At 39.0% G+C, this 19,199-nt stretch overlaps 1 long non-coding RNA gene across 1 annotated transcript; it reads right to left on the reverse strand.

Moving 5' to 3' along the window:
* Positions 1–1,007: 1,007 nt before the first annotated feature.
* On the reverse strand, positions 1,008–17,469 carry LOC135779963 (uncharacterized). Its single transcript, XR_010544916.2, has 4 exons — positions 17,130–17,469; positions 15,987–16,122; positions 10,541–10,634; positions 1,008–2,460 (listed from the first exon to the last, which is right to left on the reverse strand). It is a non-coding gene; the product is annotated as an uncharacterized lncRNA (long non-coding RNA).
* Between the last annotated feature and the right edge of the window lie 1,730 nt (positions 17,470–19,199).

The following is a 19,199-nucleotide window of genomic DNA, read 5'->3' on the forward strand; positions in this document are numbered from 1 at the left end:
AGACCTTTATTCTCTATCCCTTGACCATGTGACTAAACCTAACATGATACATTTAAACTGACCAATCAGAAGACCACACCTTTAACCCCCACTGTATTGAATAAACAGCTGTGACAATAGTCTGCGATCACTATCAGTAAGCACAGGAATGCAGATGGTAAAGTATGGAAATGGGGATTGTGACGAAGTTATAAATTCCTATATTTTTAATATTACAAAGGTTACTTACCTTAAGAAAAAGAGTACAGGAATTTTTTGGGTCATCAAGCAAAATTAAAAATAGGCAAGGCAACTATAGTGAAAGCAAAGCAAGCAAAACTAGAACTATTTTCTGTAGTTACTGTGTAAATATACAATATTTTGTGTTGTTACAGTCTAAGTCAAACTTGTTACCCCCTTGTTTCATGTAGTTACATAGTAAATACGGCATCTGCGGGCTGTAAATTAAAGTGGCACTTGTTACCCCTTTGTTTCACGTAGTTACAGAGTAAGTACAGCATCTGCGGGCTGTAAATTAAAGTGGCACTTGTTACACCTTTGTTTCCTGTAGTTACAGAGTAAGTACAGCATCTGCGGGCTGTAAATTAAAGTGGCACTTGTTACACCTTTGTTTCCTGTAGTTACAGAGTAAGTACAGCATCTGCGGGCTGTAAATTAAAGTGGCACTTGTTACCCCTTTGTTTCACGTAGAGTTACAGAGTAAGTACAGCATCTGCAGGCTGTAAATTAAAGTGGCACTTGTTACACCTTTGTTTCCTGTAGTTACAGAGTAAGTACAGCATCTGCGGGCTGTAAATTAAAGTGGCACTTGTTACACCTTTGTTTCAGGTAGTTACAGAGTAAGTATGACAAATGCGGGCTGTAAATTAAAGTGCCACTTGTTACACCTTTGTTTCACGTAGTTACAGAGTAAGTATGACAACTGCGGGCTGTAAATTAAAGTGGCACTTGTTACACCTTTGTTTCACGTAGTTACAGAGTAAGTACAACATCTGCGGGCTGTAAATTAAAGTGGCACTTGTTACCCCCTTGTTCTGTGTAGTTATAGGGTAAATTCAATACTAGAGTACTGGTGTAGATAAACCTAATTTCAGCCAAAGTTATCAACAAAGAACTAAATTACAAATTTAAAAGCATAGTAGAAACACCTTAATTTAACCCAAAACAAGTTTATTTAAAACAAAAATATTTATCCAAACTATAACATATTAAATACTAACAATTTTAAAAGAATAACAAGAAACTGTCAAAACAACTAACGATGAATGAAAAATTTAACAAAAGAACATCAATTTAATTATTTGAAAATAATTAACCCCTAAATTTGTTTTTTTTTATAGGCAACAGCTTGTTTGCAGCCTTCATTTTTTCAATTTTCGATTTCAGCTGGGGGCAGGATGAAAGAAATTTCAGCGAATCCTTTGCATATGACTGCAAGGTTGTCCCTGCAGTATAGATAGATTTCAGTCATGTGACCTTTTACGTCATGCCGCCATCTTGAGGACCTACCGAGTACCAGTAGGCTATTGACAAGCATTGGCTACCTTGCTACGACTTACGGATTTCTTATCTTTTACTGTCTATGATTCTTACGGATACAGTAAAAAGCTACGAAAGACAACATGTCGCATCTTGACTGTCATGAAAATAAACGCTACTTTAAAAAAATATATCTTGGTTAGGGTGTTATGCCTTCTCGATCCCTGATGCGTTCTTCCAGCCGCTGTCCGCTGCTACCGAAATACCACTATTTTACAACATAAGAAGGCGCGACACAACATGAAACTTTGCTTGAAGTATCACCTGGATCTCTACACATGAACGCGGGCATTGAGAACATTGTTTTTGTACACAGAGTTTACTAAAAAGAAAGGTTTTGTACAACTGACTTTGGCTGTTATGGTGTCCGCTCGTCATCTCTGCCAGACGTAAATAATCGATTTCCGAATGCGAATGAATGAATATCATATAAGGCTCCTTTTTCAACTAGAAGGTCAATATTGTTTTTCACTTGCAACAAAACAACGACTTATCCGTGCATTTTTAAGGAACTATGCTTTAGGAGATATCATCTTTACTCTCCTCCCTCCTTACGTCGCAATTGGAGATCGATACATCTTGACTGGGAAGAAAGCGGCGAGCGGACGCCAAATCATCCAAAGTGAGTTGTTCAAAACCTTCTTTTTAGTTAACTCTGTGTTCACAAACAATGTTCTCAATGCTCGAGTTCACGTGTAGAGACATAGGCGATACTTCGAGCAAAATATCATGTTGTGTTGAGCCTTCTTAGTGTTGTTAAAATAGCGATTTTGATGCTCACAGCATATTGAAGGCATAGCTTCTAGTTCTTTTGCGACCACTTCAGGTCCTCAAAATGGCGGAAGACAAGTGATTGACGTCAGCTGACATCCATGTATAGGGAGGCACTGTGAAGTCTTCTCCCTCTGATGCAATTGCCACCTGTAATCACACAAGTAGAGAAATATTTATATATTTAACAGAATGTCAAAAAAGAAAAAACTTGTTACACTAGTACAATAATAGGAAATGAATGGGAAAATATGAAAAAAAAAAAATGTTTTTGTGTGTGTACAATTTACAAATCAGCCACGATATAAAAAAGTGCACAGCATGAATGAATGGGTGAAACTCTAAAGCATCAAGAGTGCAAGACAGACAGACAGACACACCAACCCTATATCACGAAATTACGTGACTATTTCACGCATGGAGCAGCGTGAAAATGTCATGCTTTGCCGTGTTTGAGCGTGAGCATGTCACGCTTTTCTGTTTGTGTCACTGTCACGTATTGGTTACTCAACTTTTTTGTCCTATTTTCAAACCATTGTCGCTTCGGTTTAGGGTTAGATTTGGTGCTTGTGTTATATGTCACTTTAAGTATTTGTCACTTTAAGTATTGGTTTATAAAAAGAAGATACAAGGCTTATTCTTTTATATTTTCTAAACTTTAACCAGATTTCACCTGTTGGGGTTAGAGTTTGTTTAGGTAAGGATGTAATTTTATGTAAATCTAACCCTAAACCGAAGCGACAATGGTTAGAAATTAGGACAAAAAAGTTGAGTAACTAATACGTGACAGTGACACAAACAGAAAGCGTGACATGCTCACCCTCTGCACGCGACCCTCTGCACGCGCTTCTCCCGGCTTCACTCTTCACAAGCACCTGCCTGCTCTTGTGCTCAGCGCGAACTCAAGTCATTTAAAAAAAAAATTACCTCATAGAATAACATTGTTTTAGCGTTTCTTTTTTCTTTCTTCAGGTAGTAACTTAAATATATGAGAAGGAAAATATATTTGAGTGATTTCCGATCTATTTGACACGTCTATGCTATTAAGAGAATATAATGTTAGAAGCTTTTGATAGGTGACTAAACAGCAGTGGTAAGATATTACATTTACCTAAAGCGAATAGAATGTGTGTTTGTCATTTCGTTTTACCTCAGAGTCTAACATTATTCTAGTGAAAATAAACGGCTATGGTAAGATCTGTTAACCTAAAGGGAATTAAATGTTTATTCCTTTATAATAAATATCTGTTTTAAGTCTTCTATATTGTGTTAAAGTCACTGGTTGTTTATATATTTGATAAAATACCATGTTATCTAAATATGTGTTGAGGTATTTTATTATATTAAATTAAATTAAAAATAACCTGTGTTATAATACATTCATATAATATAACATTCAGTAATATAACATTCAATTATTCTAACGTTAGGGGAATGTTAAAATAACCTAAAAATAACAGTAGGGGAATGTTTATTTTCTTTAAGAAAACATTCCTTGCTATTAAACAAAAACCTTGGAAAATAACATTCTAGAAACCAAAAACTAATGTTAGGGGAACGTTTTGGGTACCAAATTGTTAGCTGGGGATGGGCAGAAATAGTTGGCTTACATGGAAATCCAGGATTTATCAATATTCTACATTAAACAGTGTATTTTTTATTCGGGCTACTTGAATTAATTTCGGGCTACCAAAAATGAAAGAGTGCCTGCCCGAAGGGCTATCAGGGATTAAAAAATTTTGCAAGCCCTGGTATCTCTATGGCAAACGTGCGGGGGAGGGCTGAGCCCACTCGGAACTACGGGAGCACAGAGGGGAGTGTTAGCGGATGTTAAAGAGGAAACCGATTTAATTCAAACAAATCGATGTTAAACTACACATTCGAGTTAATCGATAAAATCGATTTATCGCCCAGCCCTATCTGATTGTGAAGTTTGTTTAGTGTGTTGTGATTCGATAGCAGCATAGCTTGCCGTTAGCTAAGCAGATGACTGACGTATTCCTGTGGGCGGAGTTTAGTAAAAAAAAAAATTCTACTGAGGTCATTAAAGCGGGAAGTAGGCTGTAGGCTTTGAGGTATTCAGAGGAATTCTGTAAAAGAAAATATATCACCTGGGAGTGAACTTTGAGCTTCATCATTTTACAAGTATTATTAATGCTATTATAGCAACATTACAAACTAACTAGGGTTTAAAAAAAGGGATATAGAAGAACGTGACCTTTAACTAAAGGTGGCATAGGTATAACAGATTTCACACTTTTAAAACCTGTGCTTTTAATATTGTCTGAACATTTGTAGATAAATAACATATATAACATATTTTGAGTTTATGCATGAGAGCGCCCTCTGGCTTTTGGATGTGGCAGCATTTGACCATAACTTATTGAGAAACGCTTAGGTTACTCACGTAACCCCGGTTTCCTGAAATAACGGGAACGAAGCATTGCGTCAATTTAGCTGACGCTATGGGGGGGAAACTCCTGTTTACTCCGTGACTAAAGCCTATTGGTTAACGTCTGTACAAAGTACAGACCAATGACGTTTGAACCCGCGCGCGGGATGCACACGTCCTTATATAAGCGCGGTTCAATCGTCAGGAGCTCATTATTATTCGACTGAAGCGCGCAGCCGAATAACACTCGCTGAGTAGACGTTTGTAGCACGGCAAGAGACGCAATGCTTCGTTCCCGTTATTTCGGGGAACCAGGGTTACGTGAGTAACCTAAGCGTTCCCTTTCAATACGGTTCACTTCGCATTGCGTCAGTTTAGCTGACGCTATGGGGGAACGTAATCCCATCACGCCGTGCATACACAACGTACTGAAGTGCCTTACCGGAGAGACACTGCGTGTGGCCCTATACCCGGCATATTCACCGCTTTAAAGCAAATGTGTAAGCACCATATAAATTGTTGACGCGCACACGGTGGGGTTTTAAACGCACCGGGGGCACATAACATAGCACAAGACGGCGAGGTACCGAGCGCGCCGCGGCTGTGCGAGATAAGTAAATTCAGAGTCACGTTGGTGAGCTCGCTGAGCGCACCGTGGTGTACACATAAAACGCATGAGCGTGCATGATTGAGCCGAGAGAACCTGCGCTCGTAGGGCAGGGACGTCTAAGCTGTACAATCTGACAACGTAGACGGCGAAGACCAGCCGGCCGCGTAGCAGATATCAAATATAGATACCCCTGTAGACCAAGTTCATGAAGAAGCCAAACTCGCACAGAGTGGGCTCTATATAGGACATATTTCATAGAGGGGCCTCGTGAAAGGGGTCCTAGCAGCTTGCGTCAATGTGTCATAAGGCAGGTTAATATTTTGAATCTTGGTAGTTTAAGCATGAGATGCGTATCACTCTGATTGAACGTAGCTTATAAAGCGATGCAATGAGTTTATAAAGGAGATGACTCGTCAGCTTGTTCAGGGGGCGAGATCTCAGTCTGGTTCGGTAAATAATGAAACCACCGTAGTTTGCCCGACCGCATTATCACAATAACACGGTCGAGAGTGCTGCAGTGCTAAATCATCCCCTTAATGTACCGTATTCGCAGTACAAGGTGATTGATATGAGACAAACGGCGTTCCACGCGCAGAAGGCTGATTGCCGTTGTAAAGCGTGTTCAACCCACAGCAGATGCTGGGCTAGCTCGTAATGACAGCACTTCATGCAGCCGTGTGTAACTTAAGCATAAGCGTCCCGGCCGTCAGCTCGGGGCGGGACCTTTGCTTAGTCAAACTGAAGTGGACTTATGAACAGAATGCCACGATATTCAGCTTTCTGAGGCTCGTTAGAGGGGTACGTGTGTCCGTCCTAAACGAGATGCCGCGCGCATCTGACTGTGCGCGCGCTTTGAGCTTTGAAACTTATTGTGGCGGGTAGCAAGCTCACTTGAGGTTGATATTACCCTTAATATCTCCGAGTATTGGAGCGGAGGTGTGAGCGTCTTCGGATCCGCTAATATAAATCAGCTATATGGCCGAAAAACGTCATAAACCGCTTGGCTGTAAGCCTTTGAGTGGCCGTCCGGAGAGGGCGCGATTCAAACGCTTGGAGCCATGCAAAAGTCTGAGGCTGTCGTCTCTCTAGGAAGAGAGAATAACAGCCGTAAGACCGTGCTCGTTTGCGCCATCAGCATCGTAGCGGAGAAACTGAGGCGGGCTGCGAGCGAATTTGGCAGAAAGGTGTTAGAGACACCGTACAGTCGTGGGGTGTCAATACACAGTATATGGCCAAACCGGGGTTTTTTCGGCTGCGAGCGAATTTGGCAGAAAGGTGTTAGAGACACCATACAGTCGTGGGGTGTCAATACACAGTATATGGGCATCCGGGGTTTTTTCGGCAAGCGTCGATAGAATTATGGACAGCGGGCCATGTGTGCGTATTACTGATTGCTTGTCAGTAAGGCGATAAAGTGTTTAGAGACACCGTACAACCGTGGGTGTCAATACACAGTATACTAAGCATGGAAATTACTCTTTTTAGAGGAATTAAATACCGTTCGCCACTATAGTGAGGTCGCATAACCGACAGTATTACACAGTATGTTTTGATAAACAGCACACAGAAAACATTTCAGGGCAGTCCAGCCGAGGCGCGACTTAACCCTTTCTCCCAGACAGTTTCGTTCTCTGTTGATGCAGCTGTGCTGCGGAGACCAGAGCTCAGCCGTTCAGGTGCACAAGCCTCAGTAGTGACGGTGACCGAACGGCTCACGGAGCAGAGCAGTATGTCTAGGTGGTTTAATGTCAGACTGAACCCATTGCAGAGAGGAAGTCTGCCGTGAGGCCCGCGGTTTTGCCGTTTATTAAAAGGGCAGAAAAACCGGGTATATAAGAATGTACTAATATTCAGCGCACTGATATAGGACGGGACTGAATAAAGGGAGGTATTCAGGCCTCAGTATATTATAAACAAATTCGTTCTGCCTCTGATTCCGTCTAAACCAGAGAGAAATGACCGGGCAGACAAACAGTGAGCTATCCGAAGTGAGACAGGCTCAGGCCAGTAAAGCTCTATAATAAGTGTTTTAGCGCTCCAATAGAGGCGTGTCCGCCTTATCGAGCAGACGAATGAGATTGTGCCGCTCCAGGAGGGGAGGGGCATGAAGCTCTCTTATAATGAGTGTTCTTGGTGCTCCAATAGCGGCGAATCCGCCCTATCGAGCAGACGAATGAGATCGCGCCGCTCCAGGAGGGGAGGGGCATGAAGCTCTGTAATCGTTGAACACTAGACAGCTGCATTTAGAGGCAGTGAGCCGTAATACCGCATGCTAACTAAGCCGTTAAGAGACCTCACCACTGTGGGGAAAGGGGCGAGGGACTCCGCGAGCGTGGAGCACGAGTGGCTGTGCTATGACAGAGAACAGGGGCAGACCGCCCGTGTTTGCTTGTCGTATGCATCCAGTTCTACGGTTCCCCGCTTGTTCATCTCAACAAGAGAGGAACGGCAGAGGGGAGCAGCAACACAGACAGAATAGCCATGCGTCGTATGAACGGTATCACCCGATACACTCGGGGGATTAATATATGTGCCAGAGATCTCGCCACTGAATGTGAGAGGAGCGAAGGGACTCTGTAAGCATGAACGGTTGCGGTGTGACAGAACACAGGGGGGGGTTAGAGTGTGTTTGTGCTTGTCTATGCATCCATCTAGTCTCATGGCTCGCAGTGTGTTCATCTCGGCGAGAGAGGAACAGCAAGGGGAGCATGAAACATGGATAAGACAACCAAAGCATAAGCGCGGTCCTGGCGTGGGAGGTGCCAGACTGGTAACGCGCTCGGAGGAAAGTCATAGCAGAGAGGCTCACCGAGCCGCTGTGCTGGACGCTATTACAACAGCGCCTGCTCTTTTAGCTTATAGCTTTATATTAAAAATATTGATCTTACCGGGCGGCCGCAGGGGAGACCTCGTCAGGCATGTGTCCGCTGCACAGGGCTCGTACCACGGCAAGCAAAGGCTATCTTCGGTTCTCGGCCGGAAAGCGGCAGGGGAAGACGCTAGACCTGAACTCTGCTTTCTTCGGTTCTCAGCCGGAAAACGGCAGGGGAAGATGCTAGGCCTGGACTCCGCTGCAGGGCTTTTGTCAACGGCGAGGTAAGGCTTCTTCTTTTCTTTGGAGCAGCGAGAGGTTCGCGCTGAAGGAGAAAATAATGAGCTCCTGACGATTGAACCGCGCTTATATGTGACCAGTCACGGAAAGTAGGGACACAAGTCGGATCTGGGCATTTTGAGTTATTCACAGATTCTGAAAGTGCAGTTTCTAAGCTTTCCAACGATGTGTAACACATGGAAATCTGATAAGATTTGGAGAAGTTGTGGCCATTTGAATATAGGAACTCAGAAATACTCAAACCGAGAAAATCGAGACGAAAGGGACTCTTCTTTTCAGCTGGGGGAGACAATAAGGCTCATTTACATCTCATTTAGCTAAGCCATGCCCCCTGTAAAACCCTTTTTGAGATGTTCTAGCATCATATGTAGTATTTTATGACCAAATGACAACCCGCAAAAGTAAACATTACTCTTTTACCTTTGTGGGGATCACAAGTCGAATCCAGTCTGTTTCAGATTATCCAATGACCATATTTGTCCACAAATGCATATAATCCGTGAAATATAGATTGTTTACATCAGATTTCGCATAAATGTCTGGTAATACAATCTAATATATAATCTGAAGACTATTTAAATCGTAACATGTAAGGGCATATGAGCTTTCACTCCGTTAAACACATGAACCCGCCTTCAAAGTTTGTATTTAAAATAGGGAAGTAGTATAATAGATCATCCAAACAGCGCCGTCGAAAACGTGACATCCTTTAGAGAGGTTACCAATCGCTCGCTCGTTCCTCCATCAGCCAATGACTTCATGGAAAATATTGATAGACAAAACATGTAGCCAATTATATGAAGAATACAACGATATCTGTGTAACTTCTGTGTGTTTGGACTCATGCTGCGCTGCAAGAACTGACATAGAGATGACGTCAAAGTACCGCGAGAGCGAGTCGAAATTAAACTACTCCGTAAGATTTCTTGAAGAGCTCTCGCGGTACTTTGACATCCGACTGCGGCGCCGCATAAAGTCAGTGACGCGGCTGACGTACGATGCGGCTGACTGTTATTTGTTTCGCCCCAGCTTCTTTTATTTTTCTTTTGTTTTGTGAGCCCGAGCTTTACAGTCTGGGGAGACGCAGGCTATAAGTTTGAAAAAAAAAAAAAAACTTAGCAAACATGTCTGAGGAACAGGGCAGCGCGTCACTACAGTCACGTGACTTCACGCTCGAGCCAGAAGAGAAGACAATGCTGAATAAAGTCGTAATTCTGCTATTTTTGGACCAAACTGTATTTTCGATGCATCAACACAATCTTACTGACCCACTGATGTCACATGGACTACTTTGATGATGTTTTTATTAACTTTCTGGACATGGAAACCATACATAGATTTTCAATGAAGGGGAAAGCTCTCGGACTAAATCTAACGATAAAACATCTTAAACTGTGTTCCGAAGATGAACGGAGGTCTTCCGAGTTTAGAACGACATAAGGGTGAGTCATTTATTACATTATTTTCATTTTTGGGCGAACTATCCTTATTTAGTAGTCACGCTGTTCCCTTTGGGGGCGGAGGCGAAAACACAAGCTTATACAGTATGTAAATATACACACAGACAATGACGCCCCCCGCTGCACGCTAGAATCTCCGGAAAAACAAGCCTATTTTAACCGCAAAATGTACGCTTTTAAATATACAAAAACTGCTATCTCAAACATGGAGAGGCTTCTTCGTGATCTCAACTAACAGATTCTGCAATAAAACGAAAATCACAAATTTCGAAAAAAAAAACTTTGTTTCTCATTTTCTCGAAACTTGTGCTGCCGACTTGAGTCCCTGGTTTCCGTGACGGGTCACATATAAGGATGTGTGCATCCCGCGCGGGTTCAAACTTCATTGGTCTGTACTTTGTACAGACGTTAACCAATAGGCTTCAGTCACGGAGTAAACAGGAGTTTCCCCCCCATAGCGTCAGCTAAACTGACGCAATGCGAAGTGAACCGTATTGAAAGGGAACTGGGCATAATAATTGTACAATTAATTATTACACCCCTACAGTATAGCCACTGTGCATCTGTGATGGATAAAAGTCTTCCGCACAATGGGTAACACTGAATAGACACACAACAGTACATCATCTAATCATACAAAATAAGTAATGTAGTACCTATTATAACACAACATAGCCGTGTTTTTTAAAGGCCTTCTTCACCCCTGAACCATCCATGTACATTGTTGCCATCAATCTGTTTGTAAGAACTCTGATAAAAGAAAAAAGATAACAAATTATATACATGATAACAGTAATCGTATTTATGTGTTTGGTGAGGGGAAAGATGTGGAACTAGGGCTGTCGTGGTGAAGGAATTTCCCTTGCAGTGATTTTGCGTGGCTCACTAGCGCGCTATGCGGTTTTAAATGTCTTTCCGTTATGAGAAAAAGATTAACAAGCTATACTATTATATAAATATATTTTTTGAAAAAACTAAAATAAATTGAAGAACAATTTCTTAACAAGAAGTTTTTTTAAGTGCAAATTTACATAGCATCGGCAAATACAAAACAAAGCAGTGTCTTAAAAATACATGTAAATTAGACCGTATTTATGCACCTGTAAATGTACAAAACGAATGCAATATAGAAGGCAATGAATATTTATTTATGGCAATTTCAATAGTATATTAGTAGATAAATTAACTTGTATCTATTAAGTATGAAAACGAATAAATCATTGTTTTGGCTAATTTAATCTGGATGGATCATTTTTAGACTGATTTGTCATAATTTCAGATCAAGCTTAAATGCTATCTATAACAACTTAAATTATATCCCGAGTGTAACTTGGTCGAAAAATATGTAGAAATATAGCCTATGCGAGAACAAATTACAGAACAAAAATGTTTAGCTCACGCGGACTGAACGAAAAGCCGTTAATTAAGCGAACTCTCTGTAAAATAGAGGACGTGCAGAAACAATCAGGTCGGCAGATGATCATCAATGTTTCAGGCAGAGACTGGTGACAAAAAACTTTAATATCTAAATGTCCAGGTAAGAGTCAAGTGTTCAGTCAGTTAATAATAAAGCAACAGGCATTAATGGCTGCAGTTTCCTCATCCACGGAGCGGACGCTGTAGATACACAAAGAAAAAAACTAAATGTTTTTATTTTAAGTGGTTTTAATTAGGGCTGCACGATTCGGAGAAAAAATCTAATTGCGATTTTTCTGAACAAAATTGCGATTCGCGATTTAAAGTGCGATTCATTGGTATATAATAAAAAAGCTACATCCAGGATTGTTGTGGTGGTTTTAATAGCACCAAAGAAAGATGCTGTGCTACTGTTTATTTAAGACCTCTTAAACATTGTACCAAGGTGTCTGCAGGACTTTGCTCTTCTGCAGACACACCTTTTTTAATCTAAGAACATTAAGAAAATACAGTTTAACAAAAATTTATTGAAAGTTTTATTTAAAATAACATATAGGCCAATGTATTTTGGCTGTCACTACAACAATGCTTCTGACAAGCAAATGTTTAGTTTTTTCTTTTAATCATAAGACTATACTCATCTTGTTTTACTTTTCAGGCATCTGTAATAAATGTAAATATATTAGTTATTAGAATCTATGATTTAACATAAGCAAAAAATACAAATAAAACACTGCACAGTCCTCACTGTAGGATTTTAAATGTGGAGCTGCAGAAGCTTGTTCAGTTAAGAGTAAGGAGTGATTTTAATTTTTGGTGTGTAATAAACATTTCTGACACAGAAAGCACCAGGTTACCATCTGTCACTTTAAGACACAAGACAGCTTTAAAACTGCTCTGCTTTAATGTACTGATAAACATCCAGCTGTTTATGTTCACTTAGACAAGAAAGAAAACTTAAGTTTAGTGATCACGCGTGTGCTGACTGCTCTCTGTGCAGAGGTGTCAAGTAACGAAGTACAAATACTTCGTTACCTTACTTAAGTAGATATTTTGGGTATCTATACTTTACTGGAGTAATTATTTTTCAGACGACTTTTTACTTCTACTCCTTACATTTTCACGCAATTATCTGTACTTTCTACTCCTTACATTTTAAAAATCGCCTCGTTACTTCTATTATTTCGACTTGTTTTCTTTTTTTTACATTCCGGTTTGTCAAAGTTAAAAAAACCTATCTTGATAAATTGCATCATCCGGATGAATGCGAATGTGGTTGGATGAGAAGTATAAACATACACCATTCCGACACCCTATTGGTTTGTACGCAATCCCCGCCCCCCAGCTGACTGCAGATGATCAAAAGTATGTTCGATAGCACTGCAAAGATAAACATAAAAGAACCGCGAGAGCGATTAGAAAGCATGCGGAGCAGTTTGCTCTCGCGATGCTTTGATATCATCCGCCATCCGTTTGTACAGTAACAGAACGCGGCATTCTGTCTTCAAATGGAAAAGTACGAAATAAAACTTGCGCATCACTTTCAGGTCAGTTCACATTCACAAGCCTGTGTAAATATATAGCTGGCTGCTGACACCAACTCATCTGTGTGATTTAAATAGTGTAACAATACCAATTTATATCACGTAACTTCAGTTATTCAACTTAAATGACATTCTGCTGCATTGCGTTTTGAAGCATGGCAAATATATCTATGCCAAAGACATCTGTTGTTTTGTATATGCTAATAACTGTCCTAAAATTTATTTGCATTAACAAAACCTACTTAGCTGAATGCTTGAGTGTTAAATCAATCAAAACACATAACCATACATACCAACTTTTGCTTTTGTTAATAGACATCAGCTGTTTCCTTAAACCTGACTTATAATTTACTTACAAGAAATATGTAAGTATACTGACATGTAAGTTCAGCTCACATTAGATTAAGCTAAAGTCCATTAGCTAACACAAGTACAGATGCAGAAATATAGGCTATAATATATAATTGCATATTTGTAGTTTGTGTTGCTGTCAAAATAAAATTATAAATGATAACAATAGCATATTTCTATTCTTACACATACTAGTTGTGTGTGATTTTGTTGTTTTTTAACTAAAGAGGGCACCACTGCTCTGAAGTTTGACTTTTTGCACCATTACAATATTTATAGGCAACTAGTCATCATATCTTCCTCTCTATGGAACACATGTTAATGCTCAGTAGTACACATATATGGTTCTTTAATGCAGTGGTTATAAACCTTTTTTTTTGCGCCTCCCTTGTGTACAGTGGATTCCTTCGCGGCCCCCAAAAGAAAATGTATGACATAAACATTCTAAAACTTACAATTTGAATTAAACAAAACATATTAAATTATACAATGTATTGCTTTTGTTTAGTAGCCTTATTTTTCTGAAGTTTAATTACACAGAATTTATAATAAAGTAATGTATTTCATAAAATATTATAAAACTGGGGCCCCTGGCACCATCTCGCGGTCCCCAGTTTGAGAACCACTGCTTTAATGTATTTGTTTGCGTTGTATTAAAATGCGTTCATTTTTAATGGGCATATACTGTATGTGGTTGAAACAGATAGCCTAGTGCAGGGGTAGGCAACATGGAGTGCCGATGTCCTGCAGTTTTTAGCTCCAGGTCTAATCAAGCAGACCTGAACAAACTAATCAAGGTCTAAAAAGTCACCTGAAACTACAGGTAGCCAAGGTTTTGTAAGGGTTGGAGCTAAAATCTTCAGGACATCGGCACTCCAGGATGGACGTTGCCTACCCCTGGCCCTAGTGCATCCCAAATTTTTTAACATTAACATTTTTAATATAACACTACAGTTATTATGGCCTTTAGAAACATGTTTTAGAGGAGATAGTGTAGTGCACAATAGGCCCCTGTGGCGCGGCCTATGCTTTTTTCCGTAATGACATTTTTTTCCTTACATTACTTTTACTTTTATACTTTAAGTAGTTTTGAAACCAGTACTTTTTCACTTTTACTTGAGTAAAAAGCTTGAGTTGATACTTCAACTTCTACAAAAGTCTTTTTAAACCCTAGTATCTATACTTCTACTTGAGTAATGAATATGAATACTTTTGACACCACTGTCTCTGTGTGCGCGCTTCATGAACCCTCGTGCCTGTAAATATTCAAAGCGATGCAGATGTGCGCGTGCAAGAAACTATACTGTACCTCTTTTGTCTGCTGTGTTCCGGGCTTTAATGAAACCTGCTTATAGTCTGATGAGGCGCTTGTCATTGTTTGCGATGCATGACGAGAAACGGACGTATATACACACCTTTCTTTAAGTCCAACATTACACAAAAGGGAAATGTTTTCGCGCATTTCTGTCCTTTCATTTGCCGGTTAATGAGTTATAATGGGTTTTAAAAATGACTAATCCAAAATCTGCCAACTTCCATGACATTCCGCATTGTGCAGTTAATTCCATTTGTATGCATTTCGCGATTCTGTCCGTGTTTTTCGCATCGCGGAAATCATATGGCCGTACACTTTGTTGGGGAGTTGAACTGCTGCTTGCGCAATGGCGTTATCTGACGTTCAGTCAGCACCTCAGTGTTAATGCACTCTATTGGTTTAAACTGCATCAAACGTAAAATGCGCATGAAGCGAACTGTCAAAAACTGCGTACTAGATGATTGTTATTTTTGATAGTTCTGAATCGAAATAATCGCAGTTTTTGCGATTCGAAAATCGCATCCATCCGAATCGCGATTTCGGTTCAAAAACGATTAATCGTGCAGCCCTAGTTTTAATGCTGGTAAGCAATCAGTTATATTATGGTGCTTTGTATTTGTGTTGATCAGTTAAATTAAAGTCGCCATGAAACGGAAGTAGCGATTGCCTTATTTTCCCCGTGGTGACGTATATCCGAATGAAACGGCTTTTGAGATGAAATAAGGCAGGGCTGGATTTGAATTTGTCCATCGAGATCTGATTGGATCGTTTGAAGTTGGGTCGTGTTGCTAATTGCTAATCACTGCGATCTTCTCCCGGACCCCGCCCACCTGCCATACTTTTGACCGGAAGTGAAGAGAGATCGTTTTGAGGAGGGGAGGAGATTTGCATTTTTGATTAAAGATTATGAGCACACACGAATTTTTAAAAAATAATGAAGCTCACAGATAAGTCATTTGTTAATAATACCACAATATTAAAAATACATATATAGTTTTTCATTTCAATTTCATTGCGACTTTAAAGTAATTTTAATCTTTAAAACTGCATCTAGATGCAGACGACGCAGCTATTCTGTCATCTTAGTTTCACTTCTTTCACACATTCACTGTATGATTTAACGAAATATGAATAGTATAGTATTACATTTTGAATTGAAATTTACGGAAAACAAGTTACTCTCTTAACTCTTGACAATCTATTTGGCCTTTATTATACATGTATGATGTGAAAAACAAGAAGGGCATAGCTATATATGAATTTAATGTGAAAAGCGCGGTTGTTGCGGTTACGTGTCATTCATGCGGTTAAGCTTCTCAGCAGTGCGGAAATACAGGATTGCGGTTACCGCGACAGCCCTATGTGGAACTCGGTCCATTGTTACACCAAACAGCACATATAGGCTAACAACATACAAGGAGAGGAAAAAACCCTGGATAAGCAAATCACAGGGAGAGATTCAGAGCACCCACTCACCCTCGGGCCCCGGACAACATTACACGGTGAAAGATGCAAGAGTCACAACACTGGCACGGACAATCCGGATAGTAGTCTCTGGAGGAGCATGAAGGAACACAATGGTTGGAACAAACAGAGACTCCAAACAAACGATCTGACAAAGACAAGAGAGACAGGGTGTTAAATATCAGGGGGAATGAGCAGCAGCTTACATCTCCTAAAACTGTCATTTACATTCATAAGGTTTATTTTCAGGGTTTTTCCTGGCACAAAAGGAGGCGGAGGTGGTGTCATCCTGATCTTAACTTGTACACACACGTAGGCCTACCGTACCTTTAAGTGGCTTACCCAAAGTGACTTCAACTTATTATTTCTAATAAAATTTGATTAAAATGACAATTATTAAGTAAAAATGTATATAAAACATTAATTATTTTACCAAACAGGAATGTTTTTAATAAAATAAAGCTTTTTATCACCTTTAACTAACTTTTTAGCCCACAATGGCCAACTGAATTAACCAGTTTTACTAAATGATCAAAGCTCATTCACATCTTGCAATCTCTGTGGTTTATTTTAAATGATTCAATCAGGGTATATTCAGGAATCATAGAGATGAATTTACTACCTTTTTCACCACCTTCACAAGATTTTTTACTACCAACACGACATATGACTGAAAAGTTCAATAGCTTAAATGAAGCGGTTCAAATGTCATTCGTGTGCGAGAACGTCGTACTGGGGAACTCGCTGTGTACAGTTACAGTATAGCCTAACTTACCGATTCAACGATCCAACTGCACTGATAAAGCAAAACAATGATGTTGCCTACGCTACGTCATATTAATTTCGCATCCAACTTTAGTGGACAATTTTTTGAATCACTTTTATTAGTACGAACAAAAACTGTAAAACTAACATTCCTCGCGACATTTCAAAATCGTAGACATTTTAAAAAACAAGTTATCTGCTTAATGGATCTAACTCTGTTAAATTACCTCAGAATCCTTCACAGTAATGTTACATTAACTAACGGGTAATTTCAATTCACAAAAAGAACAAATTAATCATTGCAACGTCAAATATTTAATCAAAACACAATCTTCTAAGTTTTTAAAGTCACCAAATTATGTTTTATTTCATGAGATGTTTATTACTCACCTGATAAAAGCGCCAACTTTCTCGAGCTGCTTCGACTTCCCTCCCTCACAGCTGGCCTGACGTGATGACGTGCGTTTCAACGGTCATCAACGTCATAAATCTTCCAAATATTTTTTATTTTATGTTTTTCCGTGTATACATGTATAACATTGTCATCCTTGGTTTGCATCAATTTACACACAAAAATAAATAAATAAATTGTTGAAGTCCATTCTTTAGCTGCAGAGAAACCCAAGAATGTCCAAAAGCTATGGCGCCATCTACAGGTGGTATTAGGAATAGAGAATATAAATAGGCATTGTAGGTCCTACATTTTTCATAATTAAAATAATTTTTTTTTTAAACAAATATGATTTTTTTTAAGAACCCTAGCATTGCATCTATCAGTTAAAGACAAGAAAATTTAAATAATTTAAAAATATGTAGCATTTTCACTGTGAAAACTCTAACTAATGTAAATTTTCCATAAATTACCATGTAGTTGTAATACTTTATATGCTTACATTATAGGGTATTAAAATTTCATTATCAATTACAGCAAATGTATTTTAATTTTAAAGTATATAATATCACTAAAAATAAAAAATGATAAAAAAAAAAAAAGTACTTCATGTGGGGTTACAGCAAAAATGCTGCCCTTTTTTGTCAAATATAATAATTACTGTTCGCTTAATTATTTCATTATCAGTAATTCACATAAATAGTTTTTTTTGTTTGTTTGTTTGTTTTACCCACAGAAGTTGCAGAAGTCCACTTTTATGCAGAATTCCAACAACATATGATTCAAAACATATGTGCCAAATGGATGCATTTTGAGGCCCCAGTTAATTATTTTATTATTTTAAATTTACATTGATATCAATTTGATGTCAATTTGACATCAACTGAACGCCTAACATGACGTTGATTTGACGTCAACTCAATGTCAAACATGTTGGCCCGTATACTTACATAATCAATTTCAGTATGGAATAAAACTCATATTTTCACAAATTAACCACCAGAAGGACTTAATGTATAATCTAACTTTGAAATGATGCTTTGCAGCATCTTGATCAAATCTTGCCTAATATTTGACGTCAAATTGACATCAAGGTGCCCGCTGGGAAGTATACTATAATTACAGAAATGTATGCTGTAAATTCGCTGAACTTACGCAGTACTTTACTGCATATATCCTGGTTGTTACCCCTTTATTCCCCAAATATTATAAATTGTTCCCTTATAAATACACGTACGTACTTCATAAGTATACTATAATTACAGAAACTTACGCTGTAAATTCACTGCACTTACGCAGTACTTTACTGCATATATCCTGGTTGTTACCCCTTTATTCCCCAAATATTATAAATTGTTCCCTTATAAATACACGTACGTACTTCATAAGTATACTATAATTACAGAAACTTGCGCTGTAAATTCACTGCACTTACGCAGTACTTTACTGCATATATCCTGGTTGTTACCCCTTTATTCCACCAATATTATAAATTGTTCCCTTATAATTACACGTACCTACTTTATAAGTACACTATAATTACAGAAACATATGCTGTAAATTCGCTGTACTTACGCAGTACTTTCCGGGCTGTAATCTAAAGCGTTACCGAATTATCATTAAAGCTACAAAACACAGATTTCTTTTATTTTGCTCTTTGATGAACATTAGTGACAGAAGTCAGGTTTACGAGGTCCCTTTAAGCACCTTACCTTTTTGCATCAATGGGGTTTATATTTTAAAGCCAGTGACGTGTCATCTACTGACCATTTATTAACCATGGTTATCTGTGAGGGAAAGGAAAAAAGCATAAATTACACTTCACAAACAAAATCGCATAAAAACCTGAACACGTTTGGTTTTTAAAACGTTTGAATGTTAAATGTAAGTGTCTTAACAGCTATCAACACATTAATTCATTGTGTGCATCACAGAAAACATGCATATCTAGACTTGTTGTGGATACGAACGCTGCACTGCAATCGTGCATTTATAATACAGACCGGAGGAAAGTTCTTAACTGTGGCCAGCAGTTTCCACTTTCCTTCAGAGTTTAGCTCCAACCCTAA

The sequence above is a fragment of the Paramisgurnus dabryanus genome, chromosome 19 (genome assembly GCF_030506205.2).
Source record: "Paramisgurnus dabryanus chromosome 19, PD_genome_1.1, whole genome shotgun sequence".
In the NCBI taxonomy this organism is placed as follows: Eukaryota; Metazoa; Chordata; class Actinopteri; order Cypriniformes; family Cobitidae; genus Paramisgurnus; species Paramisgurnus dabryanus.